This window comes from Tyto alba, unplaced genomic scaffold (assembly GCF_018691265.1).
Source record: "Tyto alba isolate M040663 unplaced genomic scaffold, T.alba_DEE_v4.0 Super-Scaffold_33, whole genome shotgun sequence".
NCBI lineage: Eukaryota > Metazoa > Chordata > Aves > Strigiformes > Tytonidae > Tyto > Tyto alba.
The window spans coordinates 8,331,603-8,346,107 of NW_024881308.1; the positions used below are offsets into that span (position 1 = coordinate 8,331,603).

Genomic DNA, 14,505 nt, shown 5'->3' on the forward strand with positions numbered 1-14,505 from the left:
ATCGCTCCGCCTCAAAGCACAAAACCCTCTCCGGGGAGCGCGGAGCATGTAACTGCCCAGCTCCGGCCGGCAGCCCGAGCGGCGCCGCCCAAGATGGCGCCGGAGCCCGCCCTCCCGCCTCAGCTCAGCGCGGGCGGGGCCGGGGCGGGCCCGCCGCCCCTATAAAGCGCCTCGCGCGGGGTCTGCTGCCCTCTTGTTCCGGCGCGACGGACGTGAGTGGGGGTGTGAGTGGGGCTGGGGAGGCAGGGTGGGGGTCTGGAATTTTCTCCTCTGCCCATTCCTCGTGGCTCCTTGCTTGAGCGGGCTTCTGGCGGCCGTTGGCGTCGCCTCCCTCCCTCCCTCCCTGCCTGCTGAGGGAGCGGCCGGGGCCGCGTGGGTTGGCGGCATGGCCGCCTCTCTGCTGAGCCTTGGAGGCCCCGTCCCCAGGCGATCTTTTCCGGGATCCTGCGGTATTCCCCGATCTGCGGCGGCCCTTCTCGGGAAGGTTTTTTACGGGTTTACCCGTACCCGCCGGGGAGGCGGGAGTGTGGCGCGGGTGTGCAGCCGTGGGGCACTGGCTGGTGCAGGTGATGACATTTTTTTCCCCGTCAGAGCGACAGTGTTGATTTCTCACTGTTCAAGCCAGGTCGTGTCTGAGGCACCAGCGGGAAGCGCCGCTGTGCTCCGTACCCTGGCAGAGCCCGGCGCTAACTCCTTGGATTTATTCACAGGGCCTCAATGAAACCTGATGCCGTGGGTCTGGTGTGCGATGAGGGCAGCTCTGCCATGCCTAGGCCTCCCGCAGGTGGGAATGGTAAGTCCTTAAAGTAACTGTTCCTCACTGGTTTAAACATACACACACACATATATTATTCTTTAAAGAGCTAACCGAGTTGCTTCTGCAGTGCTTTGTCAGGTTGGTGTCCCTGGATACTTGATAAATGTGTAGGTTTGACCACAAGCCTGGGAACAGTGGAGCTAACAGGGTTCCCTGCAGCAGAAGCCTTGTAGTCAGGCCCTTTGTGCATCATTTTGCACCCTTTGTGTGCAAGATGGCAGGTCCAGCAGCGTGAGAAATCTGCATCCTGGGAAGCGTGCTGAGTTGATGGCTCTGAGCCCTTCACAGGTGCCCTGTGGCTGGAGGACTGGGCCATGCTGTAGACAAGCGGGTGCTCTGCTGCAGAGCTGGCCTGGCTGTGGTGGGCCCCTGGAGCAGGGGCTGCTTCTGAAGTGTTAAAGGATAATAAAAAATTTGGTAAGCTGGATCAGTCTGTGTGGATGTACTTTGAAACAGGCAAGTGCATGAATATTGTCCCAACCTTGTGAGGCTAAACCGCATTGAGAGATATACAGGAATAGAACTAGTTAACAGGATGGGGCCAACAGATCTTTCAAAGAAGATGATGAACTAGATAAACACCAGCAAGCTTCCAAGTAAGAACTTTTGACAGGGCTCAACAAAAGTTCATTTACTCCCAACCACCAGAGGACAGTACAAACCACCAAAAGACCCTCTAAGAAACCCCTAGTAAATGCTTTATGCATGCTTAATAGATATGTAAGATAATGATTCAGGGGAAGAGCAGTGAATAGATATACAAATTCCAGGAAGTGATAGGAATATGTCTGTTTTGTAACAGTAAAAGTCAGAGCCATCCTTATGTTCAATGTGCATATTAGGAAGGGGGTTTCCCTCATGTGTCCAGTGGTGAATGAAGTAATGCCTGCTCTGTAATACTCGGTGTTGGAGAGTTTGATTCCTGATTTTGGTGACAGGAGCTTTTCTGCCCTGCCCCTTGCTGGAAGGTGTGTGGTGGTGGCTATGACATGTGCATGGCTGAGCTGCTCCCTCTGCCTGGGGTCTGGTGACTGGGCGGCATGTGCTGCTGCATGTGTGACCTGCCTTTGTAGTGGGAAGGCAGAAGCCTCACGTGGTGGTAAAGACTGGGCCTGCAAAAGTGCATAAGCTGTTACTTCTGCCTGCAAGCCCTTTTTCTATTATATCTGTCTTGTGCTCTGGTGTGGAAGCCCCATACAGCAGAGTTTTTCTCTGAACTTTTGCAGTATTTCCCTTGTCCCATGTGCCTCTTGAACATGCTGACCAGCCAGCTCTTTGAGGGGAAGGATTTGCATAAATTCACTAATTGCCCCTGGGTCTGCTAGGGGAAGGTGGGTGTGTGGTATGGCTACTGTGGGTGTGCAACCACATATGTCCTGGGGACCTGCTGGTGTAAGTGATGACTAAATTTTTTCCCCATCAGAGCGACACTGTTGATTTCTCAACTGTTCAAGCCAGATTATGTCTGATGCACCAGCGGGGAAGTGTTGCTGTGTCCCATACCCGGGCAGGGCCTGGTGCTGACTGTTCCCTTTGGCTTTACTCCTAGGGCACTGCAAGGGCAGAGGGGATGCTGAGCCTCTGGAAGACTGGATGTGATGGCTCTGTCTCGTAGTGGTGAATTGCATGATGAGGGCAGTTGCCTGGTTTGCTCCACCATGCCCGAACCTCTAGCAAGTCAGGATGGTAAGTTCTTAGAGTAACTGTTGATAGCTACTTTAAATTTAAAAAGGTGGTGGGTCTCTGAGATTTGATTGGTGTGTAAATTTTAACGTTAGCCTAGATAACTGTAGAGGTGACAGAACAGAGATTTCGCTCATGCAGAAACATTGTGACAAGGTCCTTTGTGCCTTGTGTTTCTCCTGTTCCAGCGTGTCCAAAATGGCAGATGTGGCTAGTGAACAGGAGCCAGGAGGGGAAGGAATCTGCAAGTTGCACCAATGTGTAGACTGAGCTGGAACAGGATGGTGGCTTACAGCTCAGTCGTGTTTGTTTCCCTGATACGTTTTTAGAGAGGTCGTTTTAAGGACACCTTACATGGAGATGTGGATTACCTGCTGCTCAGAGCAGCTGCCCCAGTGAGGGACAGGGACCGTCCTGGCTGAAGTGTCTCCCTTTGGAAGAGAGGTCTCGAGTCTTTTCTGCCCTGTCCCATGCTGGCCAACTTGAGGGAGTGTGAGGGGATTGCAGATGTTGTTAGCATTCAGTGATAGCCATATGTTTGCATGGCTTTGCTACTTTATCTGCCATTAGTTCACTCGGTCCTTGTGGATCTGCCAGGGAAGGTGGGAGTGTGGCACAGCTGCTGTGAGTGTGCAACCACATAACTCCTGGGGACCTGCTGGTGTAAATGATGACTAAATTTTTTCCCCATCAGAGCGACACTGTTGATTTCTTAACTGTTCAAGCCAGATCATGTCTGATGCACCAGCGGGGAAGTGTTGCTGTGTCCCATACCCTGACAGGACCTATGCTAACTGTTGCTTTTGGCTTTACTTTAGGGTGCTGGCAGAGGGAGTGATGAGCCTCTGGGAGCCTGGATGTGATGGCTATTGCTGGCAGTGATGAATTGTATGAGGGCAGTTTCCTGGTTTGCTCCATCATACGTGCCCGTCTGGCAGGGAAAAATGGTAAATCTTTGATCCACCTATATTCACTGGTTTGAATAAAAAAAAAAGGCAGGGGTGGAAACTCCTTTCTGCAAGTGGGTTGCTTCTGCAAGGCTTTGACAGGTTAGTGTTGCTAAAGATTGGACAGATCTGTAGATTTGAGCATTGCAGCAGGGGCCCTTTTAAGTGTTGGACCTGAGTATCAACACCTGTTGAAATACTCAGGTTTCCTTTTACCATCTTTCCTGCAGGGATTAATACCTTGTCAGTTTTATGGACATGAAGATTTTTCAAATGTAACTGATTGCCTTTTAATGTTCAGCTGAAGAACATCTGTCATGATTACTTCAGACTTTTCCCCCCCCCCCACCAGATTGGCAATGTTGATGTAAACTTCTGTTTTAGCCAGATTGCCTGAGTCCACAGATGCAGGAGGCTTCAGTTCATGTATATTGAGGCTCTGTGCCCTTGCATTTCTATTGTGGAGAAGCTACATATGCAGGGCATGCTTTGAGGGTGAGCAGCACTGGAGGGTGCTGTCTGCACATATAGTAACACTGTATAGCACAGCCTGGCATGCATTAAAGACTTGAGGATCAAAAGTGAAAGAATTCTTGCTAAAGTAAATGGTGTAGAGAGGTCTGACAGGTTTCAATTGAACTTTAAGGGCATAGGCACAGCTTTTCTGTGTTGCCCCAATTAAGCAGCATTAAAATGAGGTACTTCTTGCAGAATTAGGGAGCTTTTGTTCTTTATATTTTTTCTTGCCCCTCTGAATGGGTGGTTCACAGTGCCTTGGAAAAGTGGATGAAAGTCAGCTTCCAACAGTGTGCCTATTTGCAAGAGAGGGATTGCTTTTGGTGTTGTCTTTGTTTTTTTAATAAAGATCAGTGATGTGACATCGTCTGAAAGCTTGGCTGCTTGATTAAGATTTCACTAATTCTCTAGAAAATGTACTTAGCAGAACTTCATTGGATAAACAGCTATTGTCACTGACTTCATTTGTTTACAGCCTTGTGTTGCCATTCAGGTGCCTGTTATGCAGCTATCGTATCTACAAGGAGGCTGACATCTTCATAGTGTGTATCTATGAAGAGCATAAATGCAACCTTTCTATATGGCACTCTTGAATTCAGAAGTATGAGTGATCTGTGTCAGATGGCGAATATGGTAGAGCTGACCAACTATGTTCCTCTGGCACTCCCTGCTCAGTCAGCTCCTCAGGTGTTGATCAAGTACTACTCTAAAAGCTCCCACAATGCAGTTTTAAGAGTGCATCCTATTTGGAGTGCCTGACAGTGAAGAAATTTTTGCTGTTTGCAGAGCAACCCTTGCTGTGTAAGAGGTTTTTTGGGGTGGGGATTTGAAAGCTACGTATTTGCTGTTTGTGGTAGAGTGGACTGACAAAATGTTGGCTGTTCTCTTGACAGGTTGAGATTTGTCAGAAGTTGTCTGGGGACCTGCTGTGATATCAGGGTACTTAGCAGAAAGTGGCCTGCTGCTGATGTCCCTCTCTGCTGCTGCCTGTGATCCCTTGTCCAAGAGCATTCACATCATCCTGGAACATCTCTGGTCTTTTCTCAGGGCTAGCAGGAGTGATAAATTGGTGTCCTGCCAACTTACAGATGAAATGTGTTGTATTTTTCTTCCCCTTGGTATTGAGGCATTTAACTGTAATAGATTCTGGAACTTGATGCATGTTTAATGTAATTGGTTTCTTTTGTCTGCAAGAGCTGCATTCACCACCTGATAGCTAATGTTATCTTACCACAATCATTAAAAGGAAGGAAGCTTCTCCTTGGAGAGCAGTTGTCAAGTATGGGAGGATGGCTTTCCGTGTAAGGAGAGGGGAGATTCAAGTCTTGGCTCTCCCCTGTCATCCAGAAAGCTTTAGTAATGTGTCATTGGCAGCCTGTGAAGCAGGAAAGGGGCAACGTGGATGCTGCAGCTCAGTATTTCTGTACTGTTTAGAGCCTATTTTTAATAAAATCTGCATACTGTGTGAATTCAGCTGGTGGCTGAAACTCTGTATACCTTTAACAACCAATTTCTGGGCCTCCTAATTGTTCTGGGGAGTTGGATGACAACACTGCTTCTGTGTAGTGATTACTTATGTGGAGCTGCTTGCTGCCTCAGGATAGGAGAAAGGGGCAGTACAGCTTCACACACCCTGAGGTAAAAGTGCCTAGCAGAGACTTGGGGCTGCTGCCGTGCTGCAGGAAGTGTGGGTAGGGTGCAGTTCTCTAACAGCTGGGTGCTAAAGGTCAACAACAGGTCTGTGTTCTGGACCAAAGGGAGAGGTGTAGTCTGCACTTTGCCTCTGGACAAGGTTTTTCCCTGAGATCCCGTGGGGAGCAGCTGGTGTAGAACATGATTCAGTGGGCATTTTGGCTGGCCTGGTAAAAGATGCAGATTAGTGTGTTCTCAGGTAGGTCACAGTTTTTGCACATTCTTCCATACATGAGTCTGACAGAAAAGTTACAGCAGTCTGGGATGGAAGGGAAGCTGATCTCAGGATTTGGCCATTTTGCTCATGCAATGTGTTCAGCTCCCAGGAATGGCTGCTTCTGGCTAGAGAAACTTTGTGGCAGATGTTCATTCAAATCCTGCAGCCTTCCCCTGCATGCTGTTTGGCAAACTTCCAGGTTTCCAGAGCAGAATTAAATGCTAATTGTACATTTGTGCTGAAGTAGGGAACCACTAAATGAGAGGAAGCTTAAAGGACTTCCTAATACCAGAAAGGTAGTTAAGAGCCCTAAAATGTATTGCTGTACCTCTGACTTCCATATCCCGGATCAATTGACTGGATACATCTGGCCTCAGTAGGGGTGAAAAATGTGTGTCAATGTACCTGTGCTGCACACGTGTAATGTCTGCACATGTAGAGGGGCTGGATGGTGGCAAGTGTTCTGCAGGGAGAGAGAAGGCATTCTCCCATCTGCTGTGCCCATTAGCCTGGCAGTCCAGAGTGATGTCTGCATGATGCACAGTCACACTAGGCCTTGGCAGACATCTCATGCAGGCCCTGGGCTGCTAACATTTGTACACCCCACTGGCAATGCAAATGAAATAAACAGTCCCTTCAGATCAAGCTGATGTGAAGAATTGAGATATATATTAACCTGCAGTGTCTTAGACATGGGGTTCAGATTCAAACCCCAGGCCTAGTGATGGAAGTAGCTGTTCTTCGCGTGCTGCTGTTGGGAAGTAGTGCAGCAGGTATGTGCATTAGGGATGGGGTTTAAAACCCAACCCTCTGCAGCCTCACTGGGTTCCAGAGGGGCAGGGTCACCGGGCAGCTGCTGAAGGTTCCTGTGTTGCTGCCTCTGGGCCTGTGGGAGCCTGTAACTGGTGGGTCATGCATGCTAAATACCAATGGAGGCGCTGCAGTGAGCTAGGCAGCCCAATGGTGACAGGTCAGCTTGAAGTAGCTGAAGGACAAATGTGAGGCATGGATAATGGCCTGAGAAAATGTCTAAGGAATGATTTTTCTGCAACATTTGAAGTACTGCTGTGTTATTTTTTACTGCCTGGTAGCAACAGCCTTATTAATACTTACAGATTGGAAGTTATTTACAGCAACAACAAGTTTTGAGGGTATTTCTGCTAGTAAAAGGCATAACTAATAGTTTCAGTGGTTATGGAGGGGATTTGATATCTGACCTGATAGTTGCCTTTGGCATGTATATTAAGTAGGAAACAGCAACAAGGGAAGATTAGCTATTAATCAGCATTCAAAGCAGTCTTCCATTAAACTGGGTAGAAATTTTTTTCTCATTCAGTTAACGTAAGCAGCATAATCTCGAAACAACATTGATGAGGGATCAGAACTGGTGTTACTATGATTACTTTTATAACTTAATGAACGTATCTACCAGCAAGCATACTTTAGGGAGTGGAGAGTGCTGGTTTTGTCCAGTGGGAGCTGTAAGGACAGATGTAGCTGGAACATGGATTTTGCATGTATTATTACCTCTTCAAGAAAGTTGCTCACGTCAGGATTCAAGCACTGCTGCTATTGCACATATGCATTGGGATGGAAGACAAAACCGAAGACAATGGTAGAAACCCGTGAATACTTTCTAGTCTGGATAAAGGGGCTAGTTAGATGGAAGAACTGAAGGAACAGTCTGGAGATTTCCTCTGACCTGGCAGCTGTAGAGGGTGCTGTGTGCATGTGTTGCCCAAAGATTAGTAAGGACCAGATGGAATTTCTGCATCAAACTTTGAGTTGTTCCATGAGTTATATAGTCAGGATGCTTCCACCTTCTTACTATAACAGTGTGCTGTAATAAACCTCTGAACATTAGCTTATCTGTAAGACTAAGAAGTGTGACAAAGTGGAGACAAACCCTAAAAGTAATACCTGAACTTGTCAGAGGCTTTTATTTAGACAAGTAGAGGTGGAGGAGGTCTTCTGTATTGATAGGCTTTTGCTTCAAAGCTTTAATCTGCTGGAGTTTGATACGCCTGCAAGCAGTTGGGCACCTTAGGTGTGGCTTCATTTTACATCTGTCTCAGAGACCAGTGAAGGATAGTCACAGCACGTCCAGAGCTCGTATTGTGCTGCTGTGAAGTGGCTAAACAGGGCAGTGAGGATGAAGGCAGAATTGTCAGTTATAGCAGGAATAGACAATGCTGTATGTACTTGTGTATCTTTCTAAAACCGAAATCTAAAGTCACTCGCTAGGCTGGTATGTTTAAGCAAATGTTTACTTTTCTCCAGCAGCTCTGTTTCTTGGTGCCATGAGCATTTGAGAGGAAAATAGCACAGATTATTTCTCTGTCTGATGTTGCTTTTAATAGACATGTTTTCATACACAGTGAGAGGTTTAACATTTATATTCCCAAAGACCCAGGCATTTTTTTGACTGGCTGGTGATTATTATATTATTTTTAAACCCATCTGTTAAGTGGCTGCATTAGCTTACAGGATAGCACAGTCCATTTACTCGTTGCTTTTCTACTCTTTGAATTATGTCCTCTGCCTCCATCTCTGCTCAGTGATAGATTATTTGACACATCAGCTGTGTTGACAGGCTGGATATTATCACGGACAGCAAAGAAGCAAAACTTGGGTTTGTGATCGCCCCAGGAAGATCCAGATTTCAGGTCACTCAGACTGCCCCACAGGTAGTAAGGGGAAGACTCTTCTTTTGAAGCAGAGGGTTTCTTTCTCCTGCAGCATCCTGAGTTTTAACAATATGTTCTGCAGCTGTAGACTTCTGTTCCTCTTCCACCCTTTTTGCCAGATCCCTTGCAGTGGTGGGGTGAAGCTACGTGTCCTGGTTCAGCCCTAGTCTGTTTTGTCACCGTGGGAACTACTGGTTTATTATAGCACCTCAGGTTCACAGGCACTTTCCCATCCAAGCATTGGGCACAGGGTGCAGATAGGGCTGAGGCCCTTTGGCACTGCACTGGCTGTCTTCTGGCAGCCTTCATCTTGCAGACAACTGCAGTTTATGTCCCTCTGCTCCCTGCTGTGACTTTTCTTGCTCAGGCCGCCTGGCTGATGCTCCAGTTAAGCTAACTGTGCAGAGGAAGGACTGGTACTCTCTCAACAGGGTGAGCAGAGAGGGGACAGTGAGAGCTCTGGCTTTCTGCCGAGGTTCCCTGCACACACCACCAAAATCTCCCCTTTGCCTAGTGATATCTACCAGAGGCTGTTGCTAAAGCCTTCTCAATTGTTCCACAGTAAATTAAACTCTGGAGAAAAGTGATAGAGATTGTTCTCTTCATCTTTACAGAAACAGGTACTCTGAGTTCTGAAGAAATTCTCTTCACCTGTTTCTCTGCTCAGTGCCAATGTGAGGCTAGCAAGGACTGGGTGTAGCCCCTGCCACAGGCCTTCCAGTGACTGAAATGGGCTTAAGTCTTTTATAATGTGGATGGGAAACACCTGACAGCTTGCAGGTAGTAACAGAGTTGTCTTGGTGATGGGTAAAAGTATTCTTTGTGCTAAACCATATTCATCATGTAAATCAAAGCAATTCCATTATATTCCCTAAGATTGATTTGGATTCACGGAAGCAGGTTCAGGACCATTTCTGTGTTACCTGGGAATCTGCATAACTGTAGTGGTATATTTAGAACAATGTCCACTGGATAGTCTGCATTTCACTGTGCCTGTCACTTTCTCTGTTCAGTTTTGAATGCTGTGGCTGGGTCACCTTGAAGTCCTCCCTTTAGAGCTGAGAATAAACTTGACTTCCTTTGTCTTTTCCCAAAGCAAATATTAAAGCCAGGGGCTGCCCTCATTTCTCTACCTTGCACAGACTCCCTCGGGTTCATGTAACCTTCCTCAGTGAGGATGTCCAGGACCAGGGAGACTTGGAGATGTGGTCTCAGCATTGACTGCATGAAGAAGCAAGGCAAGTTTTCTGCCTCTGACAGGGTGTCAAGTGTCTTCTCCATCTCCTCCAGCGGGCTGAGGAGGCTCAGTTGGTGCATGAGGGTGGTAGGTAAGCAGATGCAGCCCCACGTGGTGTTGCTTGCCCAGATGGATTCCCTGAAGCCTGTCCATGAAAGCCGCTCTCTGAAGGCAGGGCAGTATGTCAGCACCCAGGGGCTGGCCCAGAGCAGCACACTCACTTTCCATTCCACACATGCTCGCATTTCCCGCTGTGGGTGGCCGCAGTGTCTTCAACAGCCTACTGCTTCTGGTTCAGGGCTGCTCTTTGAAAGGGTGAGGCTTGTGCTTTTGATCCTCCCACAGATACTGGAATGCTTGCACAGAAGTCCAGGATAGAGTCTGGCCTGTAGACAGCAGCTAACTTCTGGATACCATTTCTCAGAAGAAATACTAAGCTTCACCTCTGCCCTTGTTTACCAGCTGGGAGTATGTGCACTTTCTTTGTGCTGCACAACTGCGGCAATGGTAGACATTGCCTTACCCCTACCAATTTCCCAAATCCAACTGAAGGGTTTAATGGCCTGCTGGTGAAGAAAGATGTCTGCTATCTCATGCAAATAGTTGCAAACCATCTGCAGGCTCACAAGAGTGTTGCTGTAATTGTTACAGGTTATACTGGCTTAGTCTCCATTCATGTTTGCAAGAATTTTGTCTACCAAGAGGAGATAAAAACTTATTTTTTCCCCAAGATACAACACTCATGGGAGAAGGTCTGTCTTGAGAGTGAACCCATTTTTCAGCGGATATGGATCAGACCCTGACACCAGCAGTTCAAAGCAGACTTTTCTTGAGTATTCACTGTCACTTTTTCACAGCAGGATATTTATAGGTGCAGTTTTCTTGGAAATCTACAGAGGAGAACTGGAAGTGTCTGAGAAATTTTGTTAGTCAGCAGTTTATGTTGCTGTGGGAATGCCTTAGTAGGGCTTGAGAAAACTGCCTGGAGAAAAAGGTGGTTGCTAAAGGTGCGAACAGCAATGTGCATCTCTTGTTAGTTCCTAGCTTACCTAAACCTGTATATCAGGCACATGCTTCACAACAGCTACTGTTGTGTCACAAGGGTGACGCATGTTTGGTGATGGTGGTCATGATTTCCTTCTGTGAGCCCTCTCTGTCACTTCTCTGAACTATGACACATACTTCCTGCCAGTCTTTCCTCTGATCCTGGATGATAAGCTGGGTACCAAAGTGGTCTTGGAGTCCTTATGAGTGAGGTTGCTGGCTGTAAAGGTAAGTAGCAACATCAGTGGTGGTAAGAGGGATGCTGGTGATGTCTCATGTCTCAAAATGAGTTACAGTGACTTGGTGAATGTATTTGCTTGCACACCTGGCTTTTTTTGTAGTAGAGCTGACTGGGCATACCTGATGTTACATAGCCCTTTGGCAGGTGAAAGGCTTGGTGAGGAGGGGTCAGCTTCTGAGTCATATTGTTAGTTTATAAAGCAGATAAAAGTATGTTCCTTGCTGTTCTTTTCCTGCTTTTTTTTTTTTTGTTTGTTTGTTTGTTTTGTTTTTTTCCTGCCCTAGAGAACAGTACTTGCAGGAATAGAGCATAGCGGGGGCAAGCACAGATGGATTTCCTCAGTGACAGCAGAATCGGGGCTGTGTGTGACTGCCAGACTTGTGGCACAGATGCTGGGTGCAGGGTTCACCGTGCTATGTGGACTGGATGCAACAGGCACAAAGGATGTCACAGCCTGTTGTCCAAGAGATGTGATGCAGCCTTTTCCTTCCAAGTGGCAAGCAGATGCTTCTCACTGTGTTGCAGGCTGCTAAAAGTGGCATTGGTGGGCTCTTCCTGCTGATGCTTTTGCTTTCCCGTTTTTTCTTTAAACAAAACCTTCACAGTCTCCCATAAGCTGCCTTCTCCCTGTCTGAATTGTGACAGGGAATCAAAGGCACCTGTCCATGGATGAGCCTAAAGATTTTCCCTCACACTGAAGAGGAAGGCTTGCTTGCTCTTTATCTCTGCACTGCAGAAAATATGTAGGGACTTGAGGCCCACATCCTGCAGGCAATAGACTAAAGGCAGATCCTACTAGAAGACCTGGAGAATTGGACTTGGCAGTCTGCCTGGGTAAACTTGTGAGGTCCTGGGGAAAAAACAGTTCAGCAAAAAACAAGACAAGGTGCAGTTAACTCACTCTCCCCAAATCTTAGCATCATCTGCTTGTATCACTGTTAAAACTTCCATGGTGACTAACTGTGATTTTCATTAACAAAAAGATGCACCTTCTGATACAAGAATAACAGGAAACTCCTGTTTTCATGCAACTATCCTTACTGATAAGAAATAAAGGACTCTCACACTGCAGTCTTCTGAACATGCTGTCAAGAAACATGTCCATTTCCTGAACTGTTTTAGATCAAACTTTTTCTACCCTGTATCTTTCCACAGGACACTAGGGGGTCTTTAATATGCTACTTCCTACAGTCACTGTAAGAAAATACAACAGCTTTCTTAGCAATGAAAACTAAATTCAGTTGGAAATAGCTTGGTGGAGTTTTACAGCTTGTTTATATAAGCCATACTTTAATAGCAAAGGGAAAAAAAGTTTTCCTCACACATTTAATTTATTGTTTGGAAGATTTTTCTTCATGTTATCATTTATGGCATAATTTTTCATGGATCTGAGTAGGAGCCTGGGTATTGAAAAGAGGAATGTGCTTTGAGGAGCTAAATTAAGTTTTTCCCAGAGTTCTATAATTCAAACCTGGGTATAGCTGAAATAGTGCTGAAATAGTAAAAAAAAAATAATTTATAGAGGAGAAGGGGAAAAAAAACAATGCACCTTATTCCAAGTAAAATAAACAAAATCTTTTCTCTGTATTTACTAAAATGCAGTGCAGAGTGCCCTGTCCCTGGTTTTGCCCAGGGAACGTGAATGTTTGACTGGTCAATGCCTTCCTGTGCCTGTCACAGCTTCTGCTCTCATTTAGGAAAATAAATGTGACCATTTCTGTCATGTAAACTGTATCAATTGAATAAAGCTGCTAAATAGGTGAGGTAGTGTTACAGGTTCTGTTTATTTTCATCCCTGCTATTACTGCATGCTGTTTCTTAGTTGCACTCAGAAATGTCAGTCACAAAAGGGACCCTCTGTGCTGAGAGTTGACTTCTGTGAGCTTGGGTCAATGCTTTCATCTTTACCTCTATTTTGCATCATATTTTTGTGCTGCTGCTTAATGTTCGGTGAAGTGTTTAGTTGTCATCTGCAGAGACTGAATTTGTGCAGATGAGTGGCCTTGAATCTCTTGTGAAAACATTAATTGTAGATAAGGCCTCTGGTTTCATCACTTAAGTAGTACCCTATTGCGAATAAACATCTGCTTCTTTGTAGATTAGCTGTAACTTTATTAACTTTTTCCTGTTAAAACAAGGGGAAATGGGTACATTTCAGGAGGCAATGCGGCTTCAAAGCTGATGAGGGGCCCAGAAACTAGGACTTGTTCTGGGTCTAGTCCTACAAATACTTGGTCAAGTAAAAAGACCCGGTGATGACAGGGAACTGCCGGCACAAATGGGACCTATTTGGTAGAAAGGACCCAGCAGGATCAGGCTTTGCTTACAAACACTGAAACAGTAATTTCCATGCCATTTGGTAGGCAGATTGCACCAGATGTGTCTGACTCACTGCATCCATGAGATGCAATACACTGATTATCTCTGCCAGGCGGAGGTGTGGATCAGACCAGGAATTCTTCCCCTTTGTGGACTCCAGGAACTCTGCACAGCAGAGATTAAACTGGGGTCTGTCCTCTGACCCCTTTGGCTTCTTGACAATTTGGCAAGTATAAAACAAAGTCAGTGTGTCTGTGTGATACAGGCAGCACCTGGACCACAGAGATCCAGACAGTGTAATCGGAAATCAGTTGCTTTTTCTGTGAATGTAGTTACTAGTGTCATCTAAAAGTTTGGCTAATGTTGGTGAGACTCAACCTGTTTGCCAGCTGGTCAATTTAAATTTCTGAAATGTACATTGCTACTAAACCAATCATCTTTCAGATTTCACCTATCTCAATGAAATACTAATGTGTGTTCAGTTTATTGGAGGGATTTATTTAAAGCCAAGGTTTCTTAGGATATGAAATCAACTGGCAGCTTAAAAACAGGACCAGTTGTAGTAAGTATTATATCTGCTTTCTTCTCCAGCTTGTAAAGCTCATTACAGAGCCTGGTTAATCAGAACAGTTATGTCTGTGTGCAGTGTAATATTTCAAGTACCATATTTAAGCATGCTCTTGAATTTAGAGAGATACCTCGGTGTCCAGTTTAAGCAATGTCTATACCACTTTAGGATTTGGTCTCCATTTGCTTTACTTTTCTTCCAAACATCTAGGGAGAGAGTTAGCAGAGTGAAAAATGTGTGGCCTGCATAACTGCATTGAAGAAACTGTACTGAAGACAGTTACCATCTGTTTCTATGTTGTACAGGGTCCCAGGGGACAAGTGGTGCCGTGTCACCCTGGAGCCTGATTCTGCAACTTGCATATGACCCACTCGCAATTGCTGACTCATAAAACAGCTCAACTGACTTGACAATTCAGGAGATAAATAAATGGGGTTTTCTTTAGCAGTGGGTGGATTTATTTATCCTGAGTCTTATGCTGTATTGAAGGACAAGTCTATTTTTTGTCTCTTTTAGGAAAACCATTGTAGTAAAATC

At 45.9% G+C, this 14,505-nt stretch overlaps 1 long non-coding RNA gene and 3 other non-coding genes across 4 annotated transcripts; all 4 read left to right on the forward strand.

The window, feature by feature from the left end:
• The first annotated feature begins 109 nt into the window (after positions 1–109).
• Positions 110–5,432, forward strand: LOC116961733. Its single transcript, XR_006166062.1, has 5 exons — positions 110–212; positions 711–793; positions 2,367–2,503; positions 3,319–3,447; positions 4,857–5,432. It is a non-coding gene; the product is annotated as an uncharacterized LOC116961733 (long non-coding RNA).
• LOC116961746 lies at positions 557–645 on the forward strand. The gene has a single exon (XR_004407127.1). It is a non-coding gene; the product is annotated as a small nucleolar SNORD12/SNORD106 (small nucleolar RNA).
• Positions 2,204–2,295, forward strand: LOC116961743. Its single transcript, XR_004407124.1, has one exon. It is a non-coding gene; the product is annotated as a small nucleolar SNORD12/SNORD106 (small nucleolar RNA).
• LOC116961745 lies at positions 3,158–3,249 on the forward strand. The gene has a single exon (XR_004407126.2). It is a non-coding gene; the product is annotated as a small nucleolar SNORD12/SNORD106 (small nucleolar RNA).
• Positions 5,433–14,505: the final 9,073 nt, after the last annotated feature.